The 20877-nt window shown below is 39.2% G+C and overlaps 1 long non-coding RNA gene across 1 annotated transcript; it reads right to left on the reverse strand.

The window, feature by feature from the left end:
* Window positions 1-853: 853 nt before the first annotated feature.
* On the reverse strand, window positions 854-20678 carry LOC102449881 (uncharacterized). Its single transcript, XR_332733.4, has 3 exons — window positions 20532-20678; window positions 8379-8475; window positions 854-1113 (listed from the first exon to the last, which is right to left on the reverse strand). It is a non-coding gene; the product is annotated as an uncharacterized LOC102449881 (long non-coding RNA).
* Window positions 20679-20877: the final 199 nt, after the last annotated feature.

Here is a 20877-nt window from a genome sequence, read left to right on the forward strand (position 1 = left end):
CCCCCCACAACTGTGACTATCCCCCTACAATGACTTACCTCCATCAGAATGGACCCAACAGTAGACCTACCCACTCCAATCTGGTGTCCCATGGAACGGTAGCTGTCGGGGGTGGCCAGCTTCCAGAGGGCAATAGCGACTCTCTTTTCCAGGAGGATGGCGGACCGCAGGTGGGTGTCCTGCTGTTGCAGAGTGGGGGAGAGCCAGATACACAGCTCCTGGAAAGTGGCCTTCTGCATCCGGAAGTTGCTTAGTCACTGCTGGTCGTCCCACAGCTTCATAACAAGCCGGTCCCACCAGTCAGAGCTAGTGTCAAGCCTCCAAAAATGCCTCTCCACAAAGAAGTTTGGAGGCAAGGGCAGTGGGGCTACATGACGGGCGAACCTTTCGTACCTCTGGTCTGGGTCCAGATGGGGAAGTTGCCTCATGATTGGGTCATGCAGATGCAGCAAAACTTGCAGTATGATGGTGTGGGGCCATTGCCTGCTCAGGGGCAGCTCTGGCTCCATGGCAAAAAAAGGGATCCAAATCAGAAAAACCTCCAAACAAAAAAACCTTCTGTGGTGTCCCGGGAAGCTGAGCACTCAAAACAAGCACTGCAATACCTTGCTTACCTCCTAGACGGACAGCAAAGGCAGGAGCAGAGCAAAAGGTGTTCAAAGGGGTCCCTTTAACCACATGTCTCTGCAAAGGGCAGGCAGCAGCACCTGGAAGGAAATGCTGCCCCCATGCTCTGGCAGAAGCGGTTCTCGGTGGCTTTTTTTTTTCGAAAGAGCGTCCAGCAGTCAGGACGCTCTTTTTTGAAAAAGCAGATCGATTTTATGATCCGCATAATGTAATCTAGATGCTCTTTTTCAAAGGTGAAAGTACCCTATCAAATAATTGAATAGTTGATGCAAAATGCATCAACTATTCGATTAGTCAATTAGTTGATATTTAACATCCCTACCAAGTACCCGTTGCTTAGCTTTTTATGTCATTAGGACGCTACATTCCACACCCTAATGTTTTCCCACATTTTGTTTACCTTTATCTGTTATCTTGTTTTCAGAGGGTGTATACCTAGGATTTAGGACCATCAATTTGCCATTCTCCAGCCATCATCAGTGTGTCCTGACAGTCAAAGATGAGGAAAGAGATGACAGTGAGACTATCTGGAATGGACATCTTTTGTTTATTAACATATCATGCACTCATTCCGGCACAGAACAGTAAATGTTTAAAGAGCAAAACTTCTTGCAAATATTTTTTTTCATAGCACAAGCAAAACTTAAGCAGAAGCTAAACAATTTTTATTAAAACAGTTCATTTTTACTACTACTAAATTATTTTTTAAGGTTTAAGTAGTTATTCCAAAGTACAAAGAAAAAAAGAATTCAGCATTAACCTAGAATAACAGTCACCATAATAAGTCTCAAACTTTTCTGGCCTTTACCTGCCTCAACATCAGGGTAGACACTAACAGCTCACCCAATGCATATGTACCAATGGTACCAAGCTGTCCCTTTCTGCTAGGCAGAAGGAGTGGGTGGCAGGTGTAAATCCTGCTAAGATGCATGCTTGCGCAGCAGCACACAAAATATTCTACCTCTGCCCACCTTCTCTGGAGAGCGCACAGCAGCACTCAGGTGGCTGCTCCAGCATATTAAGGGAGGTGTTGGGTCAGGGGGCCAGGATCTGCCCGTGACTATGTGGTGGGGTAGGCCTGCTCCAGCACCAGAGCTGCCATGTGGTCGGGGGACCAGGACCTGTTCTGGCAGCTGGGGCCAGGAACAGGATTTGCTGCATGGCCAATGTGCTGGGATCTGTTCTGGTGGCCAGGAATGGGACATGCCACATGGCAGGGTGGGGTCTGCTCCAGAAGCCGGGAATGTGTATTTGAATAAATTGGGTACCATGGTGGCAAACATCCAAAACCAGTGCACATGACCTCATATTGCTGCATAATCCTAAACTCACTCCACTCATGGATGGAAAATCTTAGATGGAGCACTGGTGGCAGGTATAACATATGAAACCGAACACTATATTATCCTAAAACATACTACTTCTGTATTACACATATTATACTGTATAAATCACACAAACATCATATTTTGGCTACAACAGCACCTGGTGATGCTTGCTGCTTGTCACTATCAAAGCACTGTGAGAAATGACCCATGTTGGAGAGTTAATGGATCATACCTGAATCCCAGTTCTTGGTTGGATACTGGGAATCCCATCACACCCCAGCTCCCTTTCTGAATGGACTCTTCTAACAAATGCACTTGCACTAACTTTAGCTCCTTTACACTTAGGCTTATATTAGATCAAAATACACCCATAATGTTAACATACAAACAGTGGTGGCAAACCTACAGACCACAAGTGGTTCATCAAAGTATCTCGATGGTAGGCCACCAGACAGATTGTTTACCTTGCATCCATAGATACAGCTCCCTCATAGCTTCTACTGGCCATGGGTTCACTGTGCCCAGCCGATGGGAGCTACAGGATGCAGTGCAGGACACAGGGACTTGCTGACCACCACTTCCTGTAGCTCCCATTGGCTGGACATGGCAAACCCATGGACAATAGGAGCTGCAGACGGAGGCATACTTGAGGATGAAAGGTAAAGAATCTGTCTGGTGGTCTGCCAGCAGCTTACCCTGATGAACTGCAGCACTAATGTATAATGATATTAAAGTGAGCATCTTACACAGCACGGAGAAAGAAGATGTAAGAAAATGTGAGTAAAAATAAGATCGGGCCTACACCCTATGCATCGCCTCTGGACTTTTCCCATTTGATTCTCCAGATTTATAAAAGACATAAAATATTTGGAAATAGAAAAAAAAAAAAGATTAGTTTTCCTTTTCTGAGTTTCCTGCCAAAAGGACATGACAAAGTGACAGAAGCATACAAAGGCTCCTATGCAAACCTTGCACTCAGCATTGTAAAACTGAGTCCTTTTCTGTTTCACTGAGGGAAAAAAAAAAGTACTAAAATAGTTTCCTAATACTGATGCTGTTTAAGGACTTGATTCAGAAAGGTACTTGCACTCTTGCTAACTTTACATACATTAATATTAAGTGCAACAGGACAACTCACGTATTTTATGCATATGATAAAATATCTTGCTGATGGACACAAACCTAGGCCTAGACTAAAAAAACAGAGTCTCTCTCCTGTGGGGCTGCAGAAGCTCACACCTTACAGGGAACACTGGAAGTGGGCCCTTCATGTACAGTAGTATTTAATATGTTTTGATTATCTATTGATTGCAATGAAAAGTCTGTTTCAACTGGCAGCACAATAGTATTCAAAAGGGCTCAGGGGTTATAACGTAAGATTTCAACATAAAACAAAACAAACACGAACAACCCTGCAGGTAACATGACTTTTTCCTATAGAAAAACAAGGATTTGTTTTTAAACTAACTAAAGACTGAAATAGATGTTTTCTGCCATTTTTGCAGATGCATGCAACTTTCAAATCTGCTGGGCATTGTGGTAGAAGTGTAATGGTTCTTACGGAATGCTTCCTTTGCAGTTTATGAGCAGCATCTTAGGGGTGGATAATAATGAGTGGTTTCCATTACATAGGATTTTTTTAAATCAATGTCAACACTTTTAAAGAAAAGAAAACATTGCTTGATTTACAGATGTAGTCTTCAGCTTTTTTGAGACTGCTTCATGTGGAAACACCTGTGGTTCAATCACTTCTTTTAAACAAAAGTAGAGTGCAGAGAAAAGATTGTAGGTAATCATTCTGTAGTAAAACAGAGATGATACAACATACCATCCCTGCCATCACATGATTCTATTTGGACTTACTCCAAAGAAGCCTTTTAATGGTATCAGATGTCAACATCTGGGGAAATGAGTAGCCAACTTAAAGGCTCATGCATTCCATGTTGCTTTCTTTGAGGTCTAGTGTTGTAAATAATGCCTACACTTCCGCAGTTTTCCACTCTATCTGCAACTTTTCTTACATTCCACTGTTATCGGAGTTGAAGGTCTTAGACATTTGTTACCATTAATATCCAATGCACCTCACTATATTCATCAATCAGATAGGACTGCCCATTGTATTGTATAAACATGGCCCAGCCAGCTTCTGGGTAATTGCAACTCTTCTTGCTGTGGCTCACGCAAGAAAGGCAAATTTCTTTTGTGAATGTGTACTGTATTACAAACACATGCGCACACAGAGGGAGCATTCCTCAGAATTGTTCTGTAGCTGCAGCCACAGGAGACAGGGAAATTGCTTGGGTGTAAACACCTTCGTTGAAGAAAACTCATCTAGATTATAGAGACTGAAAGAAAAAGACCCTCAATAAGCTGTCACATGCCAAATGTAGCCTTTGAAAAAAATGTGACATAAATGTAAATACAAGTGGAATGTACAAAGCATCAGGAATATAAAATTTTAAAAAGGCAAATATATGTTTTGCACCAATATGCTGTTTTTACTTTTTAAAAATGTGTGCAGGCATCTCCCAGTCCATTTCATACTCAATGATTATTTATATGTAACACTAAATGACAACTTATTTGGTTCCTATTTAGGTATGTTCACCAGGCAAGTTAATTTCTACATTATAAAGAGCATATTTCAAATGAAATCTTTGGCTAGGTTGGTTTTGCTACAATATATAATAAAATGTCAGTGTAAACTGAAAATGCATCCATGTTTCTTATCATGCATTATATACCTATTACTGAATATGAGTGTCTTTTTAAGTTAGACATTATTCTTTCTCCTCAAACCACCAACATAAGACCTTGGATTGAACTAATCACATTAAGAATTTGTCTGCCTCCTCAAGAGGAAAAAAATGCATATTCTCCTGTGAACACCTGTGAGCTGTTGAGTTTAATTGAGCTAGCGTCTGGTGATTCTGTATGAAGGAAGTGAGGTTTCACTGACTCACTGATTGCCTTTAAATTGCATTTCATTTTCTTTCTCTTCCGATTATGCTTATGAAGAACTGTGGATTAGAAGGATTAGGGATTTCAAAAGGCAGAGAAATCTTATGACTTGTCATCTGAGCATGATATGGTGCTTCCTGAACATTGTTGGGTTTGTTTGAGAGTTTTTTGTATAAGAAATACATTGTAGAAATTATTTGGGGTAAGTTCTAGGATCTGTGTTATACAGAATTTCAGACTTGATTATCACAATGAACCCTTCTGTCTTTTCAATGTATGAAACACCCAGAACAAATTTATGTCTTCAGTTGTAGAACTTCTCAAGAGTAAAGTTGCTGAAAAATCAATTTGATTGATAGATCCGTAAATGGGAAATGTATAATCAGCTTCAACCTTTAATCTATTAGATCTTTCTACACCTTTGCCAACCAGACTAAAGAACCCATTAAAAATTCTTTGTTCCTATAATGAGGTGCACTCACCTCTTGCGAGCACCCCCTAGTCAAATGTGTATACCTGCACTTGGTTGCTCAAGTGGTATCTCTTTGGTGCTCCAGTCCCATCTGTCAACTCACAGGGCTAAGGCCCAACAGGATTATGGATTCACTTCAAGACACAGTCGATTAGGTATAGTTGCTTTTATTAATCTCACTACATCACTACTATTACACGCTTAATACTGCCAGATGGTTACTGCAAAGTAATACCCCAATAAGCATAGGCAGAGCAATGCATAAAAGTGAGTAACAGGCACTTGGAAATGCTTACGCCCCTTCAGTCTGTGGGTAGTCCCGTTCCAGTCTCCTTGCACCAGGCCGCAGTGGACGTGGCTCCAGCTGGGGGATCCAGGGCACCCTTCGAGGTTTAGGCCTCTGCTGAGACTCACTGGACACAGACTCCCAGTGATCTTATACTACAGTTGTTTACTGGGTTTGTGCATATTGTCCCAACACCATTCTCAATGTTCCTACGAGCCTGAGAGCCAACATCATGTTATTTATCCCATAGTTGGCTCTCAGCTAGCAAGCATGGGGAGCTGTGGCTGATGAAGGCCGTCTGATATAAAACACCTGGTATTTTTGCCAGCAGGGCTTATGGCTGGCCTAGAAGAATACAAATTTAACCCGTGCAGGCCTATATATGACTTTTAATGAGATAACATCTTTCTGCCCTAGGATCCACCCCTTCCAAGAGCATGGAGCTGCCCTCTCACCTCACCCAGGGACCAGTTAGTCTGTTGGCCCCCAGACTCTATGATATTATACCTTTTACTTTCTGTATAGTTGAAGGATTTATCATATAATATTGTACAATATTATGGCTGCTTCTTATACAGCTCCCATAAATTTGATTTTGGGAGATATCAGGTCTCTAAATTGAATTAATAATTTAAGGCAACACTAGCCTAAGAAGTTTTGTTAACTTATTCTTAATTACAATGATTTGAAAAAGACAAGGAAACCCTGGAGGCCCTTTGAAATGCACAGGAAAACACAATGTTTTCTTCAATGTTGTGGTTTTGTTAATGTGATTTATTGCTCTATTATGAGTAATTAGGTAGCATGATTTCTGTAGGCCAACAGTTTTTGATGCCTATTATTAAAGCTGCATTTTAGGAAGTCATTAGGCCTGTCAGAAAGGAAGAGAAAATTATTTAATGGCAATCAAATTTCAAAAGTTATTTTAATTTTGTCTATTTTGAAACTGATCCACCATCCATTTTTTGAGATATTTTAGCAACTTTGTTTTTGAAATGTTTCATTTGTTTTTCATCTACTGAAATCTGGTTTTGGCAATCTATAATGTTTTGATAACAATTTTGGTAAATGTTTCAGTAAAAAACAAATCACAGAAAACTTGGCAAAAGTTGAAAAATGCAATGGTGCTGGTAATTTGTGAAAAAGGCAACTAGTGAAAAATCTCAATTACCTCTAGAAGAAATACTGTTAGCATTTTGTAGTCCTCAGTTATATGATGTAACTATTTGTCTTTTAGTAGAGCAATAAAGAAAAGCTGAATCTCTAAAGGTTATATCATTTTCAAGGGACCCTCACCCAACTTTAAAAAAATCCACATATATAATTGTGTATGTGCATGCAGATTTGATTACCGTGGACTAATTTAGACACACCCTTAAATAAGTGGGTAAACCGCATTAACGAAGAGATCTCCCACATCCCTTGATTATTTTTATCCATATTTCTGGAGAATATAGTAATACATTTCTGGCTTATATTATCTGTGAGCAACTATGCTTTTGAACCAGTACACTCTCCAACTATTGTACTGACCCCTAAACATTTGTGTTGCCTTTCTCTATACTTTTTCTAATTCTAATATATCTTTTTTGAGATGGCATGATCACACATGCACATAGTATTTAAGGTGTACTATCAATTTATATAGTGGCATTATGATATTTTCTCTTATTTCTTATCTATCTCCTAATTGCTCCTAATATTCTACTACCTTTTTGACTCTTTATATATTGCATATGATGATCTAGGATTCAACACCATCATATTGATCCTTATACAGTCATGTCACTGATTTGATTAATGAAATGCACTTACAAATATCTGGATTTATCAACACACACTTTTTCAATTTTAATGAAGCTAAAGCCCAAACCACCATGACCGATTTTGGCCAATTGACACAATCTATCAATGTAATTAGCAAACTTCCCCATAGTCTAGTTAATCTTTAAATAGATTGTTGCAAGGGGGATACCATGGTCATACTTTAGACAAACACAGCCTGAATTACAGGATTCATGCTGTGTTGGGTGCCAAGAGACACTATTCAGGGTGAATACCTACAACTGTGAATTGTTCTCCAGAATCTTCATGTTCATATAGAAAGACTTTAGCTGACATGGCTGTGAAGAAAATACTGAATATATTACTCCAGTTTAACAGATGCAGTGATGCCTGCCAGAAGTAGCAGAGAGCCTGAAACAACAGTATTAAGCTAGAAACTGCTTGTTCACTTTAATTTGTGTAGATATCTGTAATTATTGAGGTTATTGTGCATTCTAAACCACTAGGGTGCTAGTAACATGCCAGGTGTCCTGTGTTTTGGAGACAAGCTCTGTGGGTGTTTCAGTAACTAGGTCTTGTCTGTTCTAGACAGTTATTTTATAAGGTTCTGAGAGGATAGATTCTGAAAGAACCTGATAAATAATGGGTCCTTGCAGCAGCACAGTTGAGAGTTCAGGGTTCTTTAGATTTATTGCTTGGGATGCCCTTTCCAATCAAGTCTTTCTTCAAACACATAAAAAGATGTAGATTTCCAAGCCAGATCCAGTTAATGTCTCTTAGTGGAACTACCCTGTACCTTCTCCACACCCAGCTGCTGCTGCTATTCACTCATAAAGCCCACACTCACTCATAAAGCCCACAGACTTTTCCACTTGTGGCTCTCTGTCCACGCCTGTCTGCAGCTTCTCTTGCTGCTTACCACTGCTTCAGTTTCCCTGCAGCTCCTGGGTTGGTCATGCAGCTGCCAGTCCTAGATGGATTCTAGTCACTTCATGGTTCAGGACCTTTCCTCTTATCTGGGGACAAGAAAACGTGGTGAGGCAATGGTTCATGGGAATTGTAGTCCTCTGCTTTCCAGAGCCCTCACACATTGTTAATTATTTCACTGATCAAAAGAATGTGAGGAAATAAAGTAAAGGATCATATTATAAAGGTCTACACAATCTACTTTGACTAGCCATTTAGTAAATGCTATAAGGCAACCAGCTATACATCTGATTATTCTAGGTTCTGTACAGACTTAGTAAATTACAATTTATTTCCTTAAAAAAACTTACCATTTATAAACTAGACTGTACCTGAGACCCATTGCCTAGCCTTGGCAAAACAATTGCCCACACTGACTTCGTTCTATAACCCTTATGTCCTTGTTTATTCTTCAGTCCCCCCAAAATAAACATGGAATAACAAATTAAATTCCATTCCCAACCTTCACTATGGCAGCCTCTGATCTCAGTAGCTAGTTGGTCAGAATCTTCCCTAGCTAGGGTGCAGGAGGTAGAAGAGATAGTCTACAAGTCCTGCTCACACTCTTGTTTTCCACTGCAGTCACAGGGGACATACCCCAGTTTGATCTAGGTGGCAACTTACCTCATGCCATTAAAACAATAAAAATAAGGAAATGTTTAAAATACATAACATCCTTTTCAATATGGCCTGTGCATTTTGCACCCCTGTACACAAATTGATATTAGCATGGCTTGACATGAAATACTTGACTCTGTAGTTCTTTTCCTTTCCCAATATCTAAGTGCAAACAATTCACTGTTAATGTGAGTTCTTAGAAATTGAAAAGAGCCAGCTCTTCCAGAGGGAAAAAGAAAAAGATTCTTAGGGAAACAAATTGCAAAGTGATACAGCAAAAGCAACAATAGAAGTTATTTCTGTTTAATAAGCAATACTGACATTTTTAAGTGTGTTTTGAGGTAAAAGGGGTGGGGAATTAACACATTTCTCAGTGTGATACTAGTTTCTTTCATGCGTATACAATCACAAACTCAGATTCAAAATTTGGGACTATTCAGAGGCTTTTCGATTAGCCCATTTTAAAATAAGTATATTTCAGGTTTATTTCTATGTTATAACCATTATAGACATGAAAAGCATGTAGCAGAAAGTTACTCAAGTGAGAATCATAAAAAGCCAGTAAAATATCTCACTTTTTTAAACTGTATTTGAAAATTCAGTGAAAGATTTGGGCAGATGCTGGTTCCATCAACAGTTAATTTTTCAATGAAGAACTTCAGAAAAAAATCATAATTAGAATACTTGACAAGATGTTCCTATTATAGTTATAGTCAAAGTTAAGTAAAATAATACAGTAAAAAGTATCTGATGTTTAATTCTTACATGTTTAAGTCCTTAGAAAATTAAGCAGAGAGGAGGGATACCAAGCAGTATATATCAACACTAATTTTTAAAGTCATAGAGCAGGTCCGCAAATGCACTAACTGCTGAGACAAATTGACACATCTTGTGGCATACCAAAGATTTTTGAGACATGAGAGTGACTAGTTTAAGAGAAGACTGAGTTTCCTAGGTAAACAATTTGTTGATAGGAGACAGACCTGTATGTATAAAGGACTGATAAAAACATCTGGGTAGGAAAATTCAGTAAGCCAAAGAGATGAAAGAAAAAATGTGGGTAAGTTCTGTTTCATGCCTGAGCCAAGTGTATCCTTCCCAGATTCAGGATAATATGAATTGATGTTTACTTTATTATCATTTTGGATTTGTGGTTTCTAGTGTATACAGATGAAAACCAAAACGGCAGAGTATGTCAGACTTAGAATTGGATTGAACTGACTCCTATACAAAACCTCTTGACTTTCTAGAATGAATTGAATGAGTGAATACCCAGTCTGTAATCAGTTAACAAATTATAAAACTTCATTATGAAGGAATTCCCAATCTACCATTATATCAAAACTAAATGCTAAATGTTATAGCTCCAAGGAAAGGTGTCATCCTGAGGGTGTCAGTCTCAAATGGCTTCTGGTACTCATATCCAAAAAACATTGACCTGGTAAATAAACAAGATCCTCAGCAAAGCTATGCTTAAAGTCCCAGAATAGGTCTGTGTTTAAATCAATGTTTAAAAGGTTATCATCACAGAACAAATGAACTCATGAAAAACAGAGCCTTTCCTTATCTATTAATCGTGTAGTCAATACAAATTGTATCGACTACACGATTACCCACTTCTTAACATTCTTAACACAGAATGCTTCTTCATACCTAGAAACTGCTAGTATCTTTACCAGACCTGAAGAGCTGTCTATAGATGAAAAGCTTGTCCGTCTCGCCAAAGGTACTTGGTCCAATAAAAGATGTTACCTCATTCACTTTGTGCATCTAATATCCTGGGACTGACACAGCTACAACAACACTGTATACTGAAATCAATAGACCGGGGCAAGGTCTGTCACATTGAGCCCCATTGCGATTACTTGTCACTAATGTCAGGTGTCACAGATGAAGACTACAAAAATGTTATTTCTTTCTAACACAGAAAAAGGAACTTTATTCAAATTTATTTTTGTAATTTCTGGTTTTTAGAGGTATTGTTTATTCTAATGTGTTTTTCCATTTTAAGAATAACAATCTCTCATACTGGTGGTATATTTTGTAATGAAAGAAACTTTTGAAGTGCAGGCCCCATATATGTCACATTTGTTATTCAAATTTATCTACACATATTTTCAGTTATAAAGATACAACTGTGAGCATATATTTTCACATCTAATTTAGGCACAAAATCACTCATTGTGAATGTGCAGGTCAGATGTTTATGTGGGTGTACCACTGACTGCTTATCTGATCACTCTAGGGATTAGCTCTCAAGCTCGCTGATCTTTCCCATGGTTACAGGCTGTCACACCATCACCCTCACGAGTCGGTATCTCCTTTCTTTTCTCAGACACCACAACATCCTCTTCATGACAGCCCTCTGTCTAGGCATTCAGAGGCTCTCCCTTCTGCTGTATACTCTCTGTTACTCCTACAGTGACCCAGACAGTCTTCCAGAGCACTGCTCTGCTAGCCTATGCCACATCTTCTGCAGCTGGTACAAGAACCCGGACCAAGCCACTGCCCTCTGAATTATAGTCTAGGGAACCAGCAGCTATGAGTTTCCTCTCCCAGTCCTCACTGTTCCTTCTCTGGACAGTTTCCTACAACTTTTGGTTCCGCTCCTAACTCCACATCCTCTTCCCAGGAAGTATCTGCAGCTTCCAAACACTCCTCCTCTTCACAGATAATGACTACTGTTTTAAAGCAGCAGCTCCTACTTCTTGCCTGGTTTTACAGACCCATTCTACAACTACCTTTTCCTTGACTTTCCCTCCATGTGCAGCCTGCAGAATTGATAGGCCTACCTAGTCATCTTTCCAGACCTGTGTGGAGAGGACACCTCATCGCTGTGGGAATTTAGGATCTGAGTCAAATCAAAATGAAGTCAATGAGTGTCTTTGACTTCAGTGGGCTATGGATCAAGCTCTAACCTACTATGTGCACACATAACTATGCACACTTCACAAGAAAATCATGTATTTCCAGACATAATTAGACATAAACACATACCTAACTGGAGAGTAGAATGAAATATTAGTCTTACTGAAGTCAATGTGAATTTTACCAATAATTTCAATTGGGCCAGAATTTCACACTGCTCCACAATCTACAGCTAGAGATCCATGGAAATATTGTTGTAATTAAAAACAAACAGAAAAGGCCCCCAAAGTAAAACTATGGCTAGAAAATGAGAGTGACTGGCCTGTTTTGTTAAAGACTACCTGAAGTTCCTGACAACTTTCTGAACACTGAATCACACAAAAGGATATAGTCTTTTGATGCAAATAGACTTTTTCAATGAAAATAGCTTAAACTGGGTATAGCAGAATTTCAGATGTACTCTACAACGACATCTTTAAAGAGCTCAGCTCGTGTGTCCAAGAGGTTTTGGTGCCTTAGCAAAAATGCAACCTCATACGTTTATCCTAGCTTTTCTATTTGGGGAAATAGATGGTGGATGACAAGAAGATACTAAACCTTCATAACACAAAGTCATGAGATTTATTGATTCACCTCAGAGCTGCTGGAGTTGCCATACATCAGAGCTTTCAAGTAATACAGAGAGTACACTACATTGCACACATTAAGGTTGTTGGTTTTTTATTAAAAATTCAATAAAATATTTATAACTCAGTTACAAATCCCTGATGCTTAGATGAATGCAGCCAAAGCATAGTGATTATCAAATACAAGTTAAAAAGAAAAAAAAATCTTTTTTCCTCTGGAAATTCAATGTGTTTTAGTTTCAGATATATCAAGATTTTCAGGACAGCAATTCCAAAAGGCTACCTGGCTATTCTCAAATGTCCGTCGTCTTCTAGTGAAGTATGAAATTGAATAGCAATGGAATATCCTTAAGGGCTAAGTTAATATTCCCTTGTGAATTTAAAAAAAGTTACACGATCTCTTCTAATGCAACAATGTATAATAAAAGGAAAGTGAGAGCCTATTGTATGCTGGTGGGAGGTGGGATCTTTGCTTCCTATTTACTGTTTTAGTGAAACTTCATCGTATGTTTATAGAAGCAAATGATGGGTATTTGCTTTGATATCTGTATTACAAAGATTAGAAGTTTTCAATACACAATAGAAACATATACCATATGAAAAGATGTATTATTTTAATGTATACACAGCAGTTCTTCCCTCTCAAGAAGGCATAGTTGGCTAGTTCAAGTCTAGTTTTTAAATTGTTTAAATGCTTGTATCTCCCAACACGTGCCTGCAAAGAACTCATAGTTTTTACATGAATAGCTTTAAGTATCTATAAAAATGAAAAAACAGAAGTATTTTCTACCAATTTTATCTTACAAGAAAAGCTTCCTGACTACCCTGTTCAGGTAGTACATTCATTGGATTAGTAGCAGCATTTTTCAGGAGATCAAGAAGAATACAATAATCAGAACTTTTTTTCAGTTACTCTTTATTTCTTCTTGAAATCACTGTATGAAATGTAGGTATCAGGACAGCAATGATTGTATGGAGTCTGGAATGGAAAGAACAATCATTGGACAACAACAATATGTGCCTATATTATGTAGTTTGGATGTCAGACTTTTCCGGGTTTCCACACACAGTAATTTAGCTAACTCAGTTTCTACATCAATTCAGCCACATTGATTCAATGTCTTTGTGTGGCAAAGATGTTTAAGTTTGGCTTAAATGTAAGGTGGCAGGGTTGGCATAGCTGATGGTGGTCACCTCCTGGGCAGCCAGAACAGGAGCTGATAGTCAGCTTTGGGACAACAGCAGCAGCTGGCTGGTGGTTTATGCAGCAGCGTCAAACTAGCAGTCCCCAGTCCAGCAATCCCCAGGGATTCTAAAAATATTCTCTCTTGCTTCCCATTTTGTTCCTTCTCCTGTCTCCCTCTGACACATGGAAAATCTCTGGACATTTTTCCTGGTGCTAAGTCATTTTTATTGTCAGTATTTGCAATATGGGGTTTATCTCTAGAACTATTGTCTGCTGCATGAAAAGACCTCTCTGTAAACTGAAAGCAGCAGTCCCAAAGCTTTGAGATTGGACAAGGAAAATACACACTTGCTCCCCCTCTTATGTTACATTAGTCAGTATCAAGCAGATAACCAGTGAGGATTGTCAAAAAATATTTTCCTATGCTGATAACTGGCTTACCAGTTGTTTACTTGATATAGTTTCTTTTTTTCCCCCATTTTATTTTTTTCTACCTCCCATTTCCCCTTTCTCTCTGCCATGAAATGTAAACTGTATTGTTTTTAGGAGGTAATGAGTATATAGGTGAGGCTGCCATGGAGCCATCATAGAGAGCATTGAGGCTCAATATATCAGTTTGTGAAAGGATTAAATTAGTAATATATCTTATTGGTTTTAAAATCCTTTATTTAGTTCTGAGGAGAGATTAAAAGGTATAATGCCACTGCAGGGTTACTTTGTCCTTTCCTCTTTCTAATTGCTTGTAACCAGCTGTAATAAAGGTGTAGGTGTTTTTACTCCAGCTTAATATAGTGTTGGATTTATTTTTCTCTTCAGCTGGGGAAAGCTAGTAGCCATGACTCTCCAGTTTGTGTCAGGCGGTGGAGGCTAATTGGTCAGAACACAGCAAGGTTGTGGCTATGGGAATATAAAGTCTGCTTCTAGTCTCAGGGACATTTTATAGGGAGGGATGGTCTAGATTTTAAGATCTGATTTTATTGTAATGATTTGGTTTAGTCAGAGGTTTCCTCCAACCTTTTGGAGTTCATTCTAGCTTGAAAACTTACTATAATTTAGGAGCTTACTTTCATCTGGAGGGCTGTATCTCTCAGAAGCTCTTCTTAGCTGAAGGGTATGCCTGTTTCTCATTAGTTAGCTTTAGTTAGTTTAGGTGTCTAGACAGCTCAGACATGTGCTACAGGAGCGTGTGTTTACTTCAGGCCTGAAAGCAGGTGAATTTCAGTTAAACCTTCTTATCCTTAATGGATAGGGATGGGAAGAGGAATGAGTCATAGGATGTATTAGTGCAATTTACACAGTTTCCCTAACATGAGTTGCTGGACACCTTAATTTTAAAAATCACTGGGGTTTTGGGGTTTTTTTTTTTTTTTTTTTACTGTACTGATGTGAGCTGTAAGGCACAGAATCACACTACACCTGCAGTATGACAAATGTGTAGCTCTGTCCATCTGTGAATGAGAATGATCTCTTCAGAAAGACACAATAGATATTTATTTCCTGTGGTAAATGTATCCCATTAGTGTCCCTATAGTGACAACTATGCTTCCTTTTTGTTCTCTTTTTTTCCCCCCTATATGCAAAGCAACTTTTTTTTTGTGGTGTTTACTTGTTTTGTATTTTTCACTTTTGTTTTAGATTATGACCTCTAAAAGATTTTGACTGATTCAAACATTCTGCATTGGAAAGTTATTTACTTGTTTCCATAACATAAGAATTAGGGATCACCAAGTGAAATGAATAGGTAGCAGGTTTAAAACAAACAAGAGGAAGTTTTTCTTCACACAGTGCACAGTCAATCTGTGGAACTCCTTTCCAGAGGATGTTGTGAAGACCACAACTTTAAGAGGGTTCAAAAAAGAAAGAGAGAAATTCATGGAGGTTAGGTCCATCAATACTTATTAGCCAGAATGGATAGGAATGGTGTTCCTAGCCTCTGCTTGTCAAGCGTTGGAAATGTATGACAGAAGAGGGATCACTTGATGAATTACCTGTTTCTGTTCATTCCATTTGGGGCATCTGACACTGGCCACTGTTGGCAGACAGAATACTGGACTAGATGGACCTTTGGTCTGACTCAGTATGGCTGTTCTTATGAAATGGGAATATAAAGTGGCATGTACAATAGCTTAATTTTTTAAAAGACACTGTAAAGAAATGAGACTAGCAATATCTCATTTTGGCTCTGTCAGGACTGTTCCCCACTCTGGCACTCAGAGGTTATGTCTAAACTACGATCCTCTTGAGGAACAGGAAATGCAAATGGAGCACTCATTTGCATATCTTGTGCTCTCATTTTCATTTCCTCTTCCTTTACCTTTTGCGCAAGAGGTGCAAAAAAGTGCTGTGTAGACGTCACCTTTTTGTGCAAAAACCTTCTTTTGTGCAAGAGCCGTTCTTCCTCAAAAAAGTGATTCTTACTAAACACAGGTTCAGGATATTACCAAAAAAGACACTCTTAAACCTGCAAAGTTGTAAGGTTGTATCCTGAATCCATGAGTGTAAAGGTGGGCTGGGCCACTGCTTCCTGCAGCTTCTCTTAGCTGCAAAGGACAAAATGGAGCCAATGGGAGCCACGAGGCTCCGTGCCTGCAGCACCGGTAAATAAACAGCCAGTTAATGTGTTTCTGAGAGCGATTCCATGGAACACTTTCAGAAACACTGCTCTAGATTATAGGGGTGACAAGAAGAAGGAATATATTTGAGGTATATGAACTTTAGCAAGGCTTTTGGCACAGTTGTGCATGATCTCTTCATAAGCAAGAAAAGGAAGCACAGATGAAGTTATTAGGTTGGCATGTAGCTGTAGTAAAGACCAATCTCAAAGAATAGTATATCAATGATTGACTTTCAAACTTGGAGAACATATCAAATGAGGTTCTGCAGCTGTCTGTCCAAGGCTTGGTACAAGTCAATATTTTCACTAATGACTTGATTGATGGAGTAGAAAGTGTGTTTTATAAAACTTGTGGATGTCACCAACTGAGAAGGGGTTGAAAACACTTGGATAGAATTAGAATTCAGAAAGATAAATTGGAGAACGGATTTCAAATCAATAAGAAGGAATTCAATAAAGTCAAGTACTACACTTAGGAAGTAAAAAATCAAATATACAAATACAAAATGAGAAACAACAGGCTATGCAGTACTTCAGAAAAGGATCTAGGGGCTTTTGTGGATCATAAAATTATTAAGTCAGTAGTGTGGTAGCATTAAGAAAAAGGCTAATAACATTCTTGTATGTATTAAAAAGTCTCATATATAAGATGCAAGAGGTAACTGTGCTACATTATTTCACACTGGTGAGGCATCTGCTGCACTACCTTGTCCAGTTTGGGAAACGACATTTGAAGACAGTCTAAAGAAAAGCAAAAATGATAAAATAACCTTGGATAAAAGGTTGGAAGAACCGAGCATGTTTAGTCTAGAAAAAAATAAGTTGAGGGGTACATACGTTTCCTCATGTGAATAAAAGGTGCTATAAAGATCTGCTAGTCTCTGTGTCCACTAAAGGAAGGAAAAGAAATAGTTGATTTAGTTTTCAGCAAGGGAGACCTAGGTAGGATATTTAGAAAACTTTCTAACTCTAAAGCTAGTTAAACACTGGAACAGATTACTTAGTGAGGCTGTGGAATTACCAATATTGAAAGGTTAGGGAAACTCTTGTCAGAGATAGGATTGAATAAATCTGGACCATCTCAGTACAGTGAATGGATCAGATGATTTTTTGAGGTCTCTTTGCCGTGGTCTATACTAGGGAGTTATTTTGAAATAACAAGGAGAGTGTCCACACTACCAAGCCTATTATTCCTGCTTGTTAATCATTGCTGTAGGTTATTAAATGTGTAGTTATTATTTTGTTTTTTTATGCAACCTAATGCTAATAATCTTATCTACTTACCATCTTATCTTAAAATTGGTTGTTATTTACAAACTTCATAGAAGCTAAACTTTTTCAATGCTCATATGCCACCTTCTTAAAAGTGAGTCTTCATGAAAAGTCTTCATCACATGAAATCCCAATTCATTGACATTGAAAATGTTACTGAGACTTGATAGACAGCAGTAGATTGAATCCAGCTTGACCCAAAAAGGATTCACAAATGGCCCATCGGTTTCAAAGCATGTGTTCAGAGTTTTCAGGACAGTCATTCTTGACAGTGAACCAGAACTGTAAAAGCAAAAGCTGAGCATATGATCCTCACAATAATCAAGCACAGGAAACTTTCAATGCACTGTTTGATTTGGGTATGGATATGGGGAAGGCAGAGGACAATGACATACCTTAACATTAGCAAAACTTTTGATACTGTCTCCGACAGTATTCTTGCCAGTAAGTTAAGGAAGTATGGATTGGAAAAATGAATTGTAAGGTGGGTAGAAAGCTGACTAAATTGTCAGGCCCAATGGATAGCAATCAATGGCTCAATGTCTGGTTGGCTGTCAGTATCAAACAGAGTGTTCCAAGGATCGGTTCTAGACTCAGTTTTGTTTAACATCTTTATTAATGACCAGAAAATGAGGGGATGGATTGCACCTTCATCGAGTTTGCAAATGTCATTAAGCTAGAGGGAGAGGGAGATACATTGGAGGATAGGAATAGGGTCTAGAGTGGCCTAGACAAATTGGAGGATTGGGACAAAAGAGTCTTGCAGAGTCTTGCAGTTGGGACAGAAGAATCCTAAGCGCTGCTGGGGACTGACTGGCTAAGCAGCAGTTTGACAGAAAAAAAATCTAGGGATTACATTGGATGAGAAGCTGGATATGAGTCAACAATGTGCTCTTGTAGCCAAGAAGGCTAATGGCATATTACGGTACATTAGGAGGAACATTGCCAGCAGATCTAGAAAAGTGATTATTCCCCTTTATTCAGCACTGGTGAGGCCACATCTGAAGTACTGCATCCAATTCTAGGCAAACCATTACAGAAAGGATGTAGGCACATTTGAGAAAGTCCAACAGAGGCAACAAAATGATTAGAGTGCTGGAGCACATGAATCATGAGGCAAGGCTAAGGAATTTGGGATTACAGTAAAATTCCAATAGTCCGACATCCAATTGTCTGGCACTCCCGATAGTCTGGAATCAAAATGGGAAGAGCTCCTGACGGAACTGGGAAGGAACCCAGAATTGCTCAGGTCAGCTGCTCTCATGTGGGTTACAGCATGGAGGGGAGGTGTTTGGCTCTGGGGAATGGGAGAAAAGAGGAGGGGGATTGGGTTGCACACAGCATCCAGGCCAGCTCATTGAGAAGCCGGCCACTCAGCGCACATGCCCCAATGCCTGGAGGGAGACGCATGGCTGTACTGGTGGCTCCAGGACACGAGCATAAGGTGTGTGGGGGGGAGATGGTGATTGGGTTGGGAGTATGCAGTACCTCCTGATACTCGGGCATATCCGATAATCCAGCACCACCTAGGTCTCAAAGGTGCCGGATTATCAGAAGTCGGCTGTATTTAGTCTACAGAAGAGAAGGGGAAAGGGGGGGGGGATTTGATAGCAGTTTTCAGCTACCTGGGGGTGGGAGGTACAAAGAGGATGGAGAGAGGCAGTTCTCAGTAGTGACAGATGACAAAACAAGGAACAATGGTCTCAAGTTACAGTGCGGGAGGTCTATGTTGGATATTTGGAAAAACTATTTTACTAGGAGGGTGGTAAAGCACTGGAATGGGTTACCTAGAGGGTAGAATCTCCATCCCTAGAGATTTTTATGTCCTGGCTTGACAAAGACCTGTCTGTGATGATTCAGTTGGGTTTGCTCCTGCTTTGGGCAGTGGGTTGTACTCAACCTCCTGAGGTCTCCTCCAACCCTACGATTCTATGATAGACAATCAAGAACTTGACTAGAGACTGAATCCAAATTTAAAGCACATGCTACCTTGTTCCAAGTAGGTGGCCAAACTTTGCAGATTAAGATGGGGGAATAGCTGCAATACCATACGTGGCCTTGAAGAGGCACTATTGAGAAGTCCTAACTCCCACATGTAACAGCACCACAGGGAAATATGAAGGAAAAATAACAAACTTTATTTGATGGAAACAAAAGTATTCTTTTAAAAAAGAAACTATACTGCCCCTGCCTAGAACTCTCTATCTCAACATGACCTTTACCAGTGATGTTTGTGCCAAAAAGGGTGGGATCCCTTCCCCCCCCCCCCATTCTGAATCAAAACATTGATTCAGTCCCTGTTTGATTCAGACACATTTTTGGAGAACAACAAAACAAAATTAGATATGGAAGGCATATTTTTACATGCAATAACTCATTCAAAGAACAGATGTAAAAACTTCCAGGCAGAACAGAAGATCATAAAGTAAGAGTCAGTGTTCCAGCAAAATGGGGCAGCCACAGCAGCAATAATAGATATTCTAAATTAACAACCATTGAACAAAAATGAATAATATTATAACAGAAAGCCACCTACACATCTTAGATGGTAAAAGTTAAACCAAATATTTGAATCATTCCATAGGGAAACTTACATATTGATCCTTGAAGAATAGTGCAGAGCAAAGACTTAATGTATAGTGCTGACAACAGCAGAAGAAATCAATAACAGCCAAGGAGCTGAATGCAAAGACCTGCTAAGACAGTGATACTGTTAAACCAACTATCATCAGGTAATTTTTACAATTTACTGATGAGACCTTAAGGAATAAATACAGTGTGGCTCTGGCTAACCTATTTCCTGGTTCCTAGTTAATCCCCCACAAAAAAACCCTCAAATGTTTTACATGTAAAATATGGAAAATACAAGCATACATTGTGAGCATTTAACTTGAAAGATGCATGGCCCCTTTCCCAACTTACACTTCAGCAGTACAGAACAAGATTGCATGGTCCCAGAGGCAGACAGGATAGCTCATGAGTAATATTATGCCTTCAAGCAATCTTTGTATAAAAGCAGGCTTGAATAACCACTTAGGAGAGCCAAATCTCTTCAGGTAGAAACCAGAGAATGAGTATAGCTCAGTATCTCCTTAGGAAATGGTGTGGAGGAGGGGGGAACCAATGAGTGGGATCATATGTTCTTGGCTCCTGTGCTTAGCTGAAATGAATCATTAGACCTAACCCAAGGGGGTGCAAAGGGAAGTCTGTGAATCTAAAGAATGCAGACGGTTATTTACTCCTATCAGGGAGTGGGAGTTGGTTTTAC

Source organism: Pelodiscus sinensis, chromosome 3, assembly GCF_049634645.1.
Source record: "Pelodiscus sinensis isolate JC-2024 chromosome 3, ASM4963464v1, whole genome shotgun sequence".
In the NCBI taxonomy this organism is placed as follows: domain Eukaryota; kingdom Metazoa; phylum Chordata; order Testudines; family Trionychidae; genus Pelodiscus; species Pelodiscus sinensis.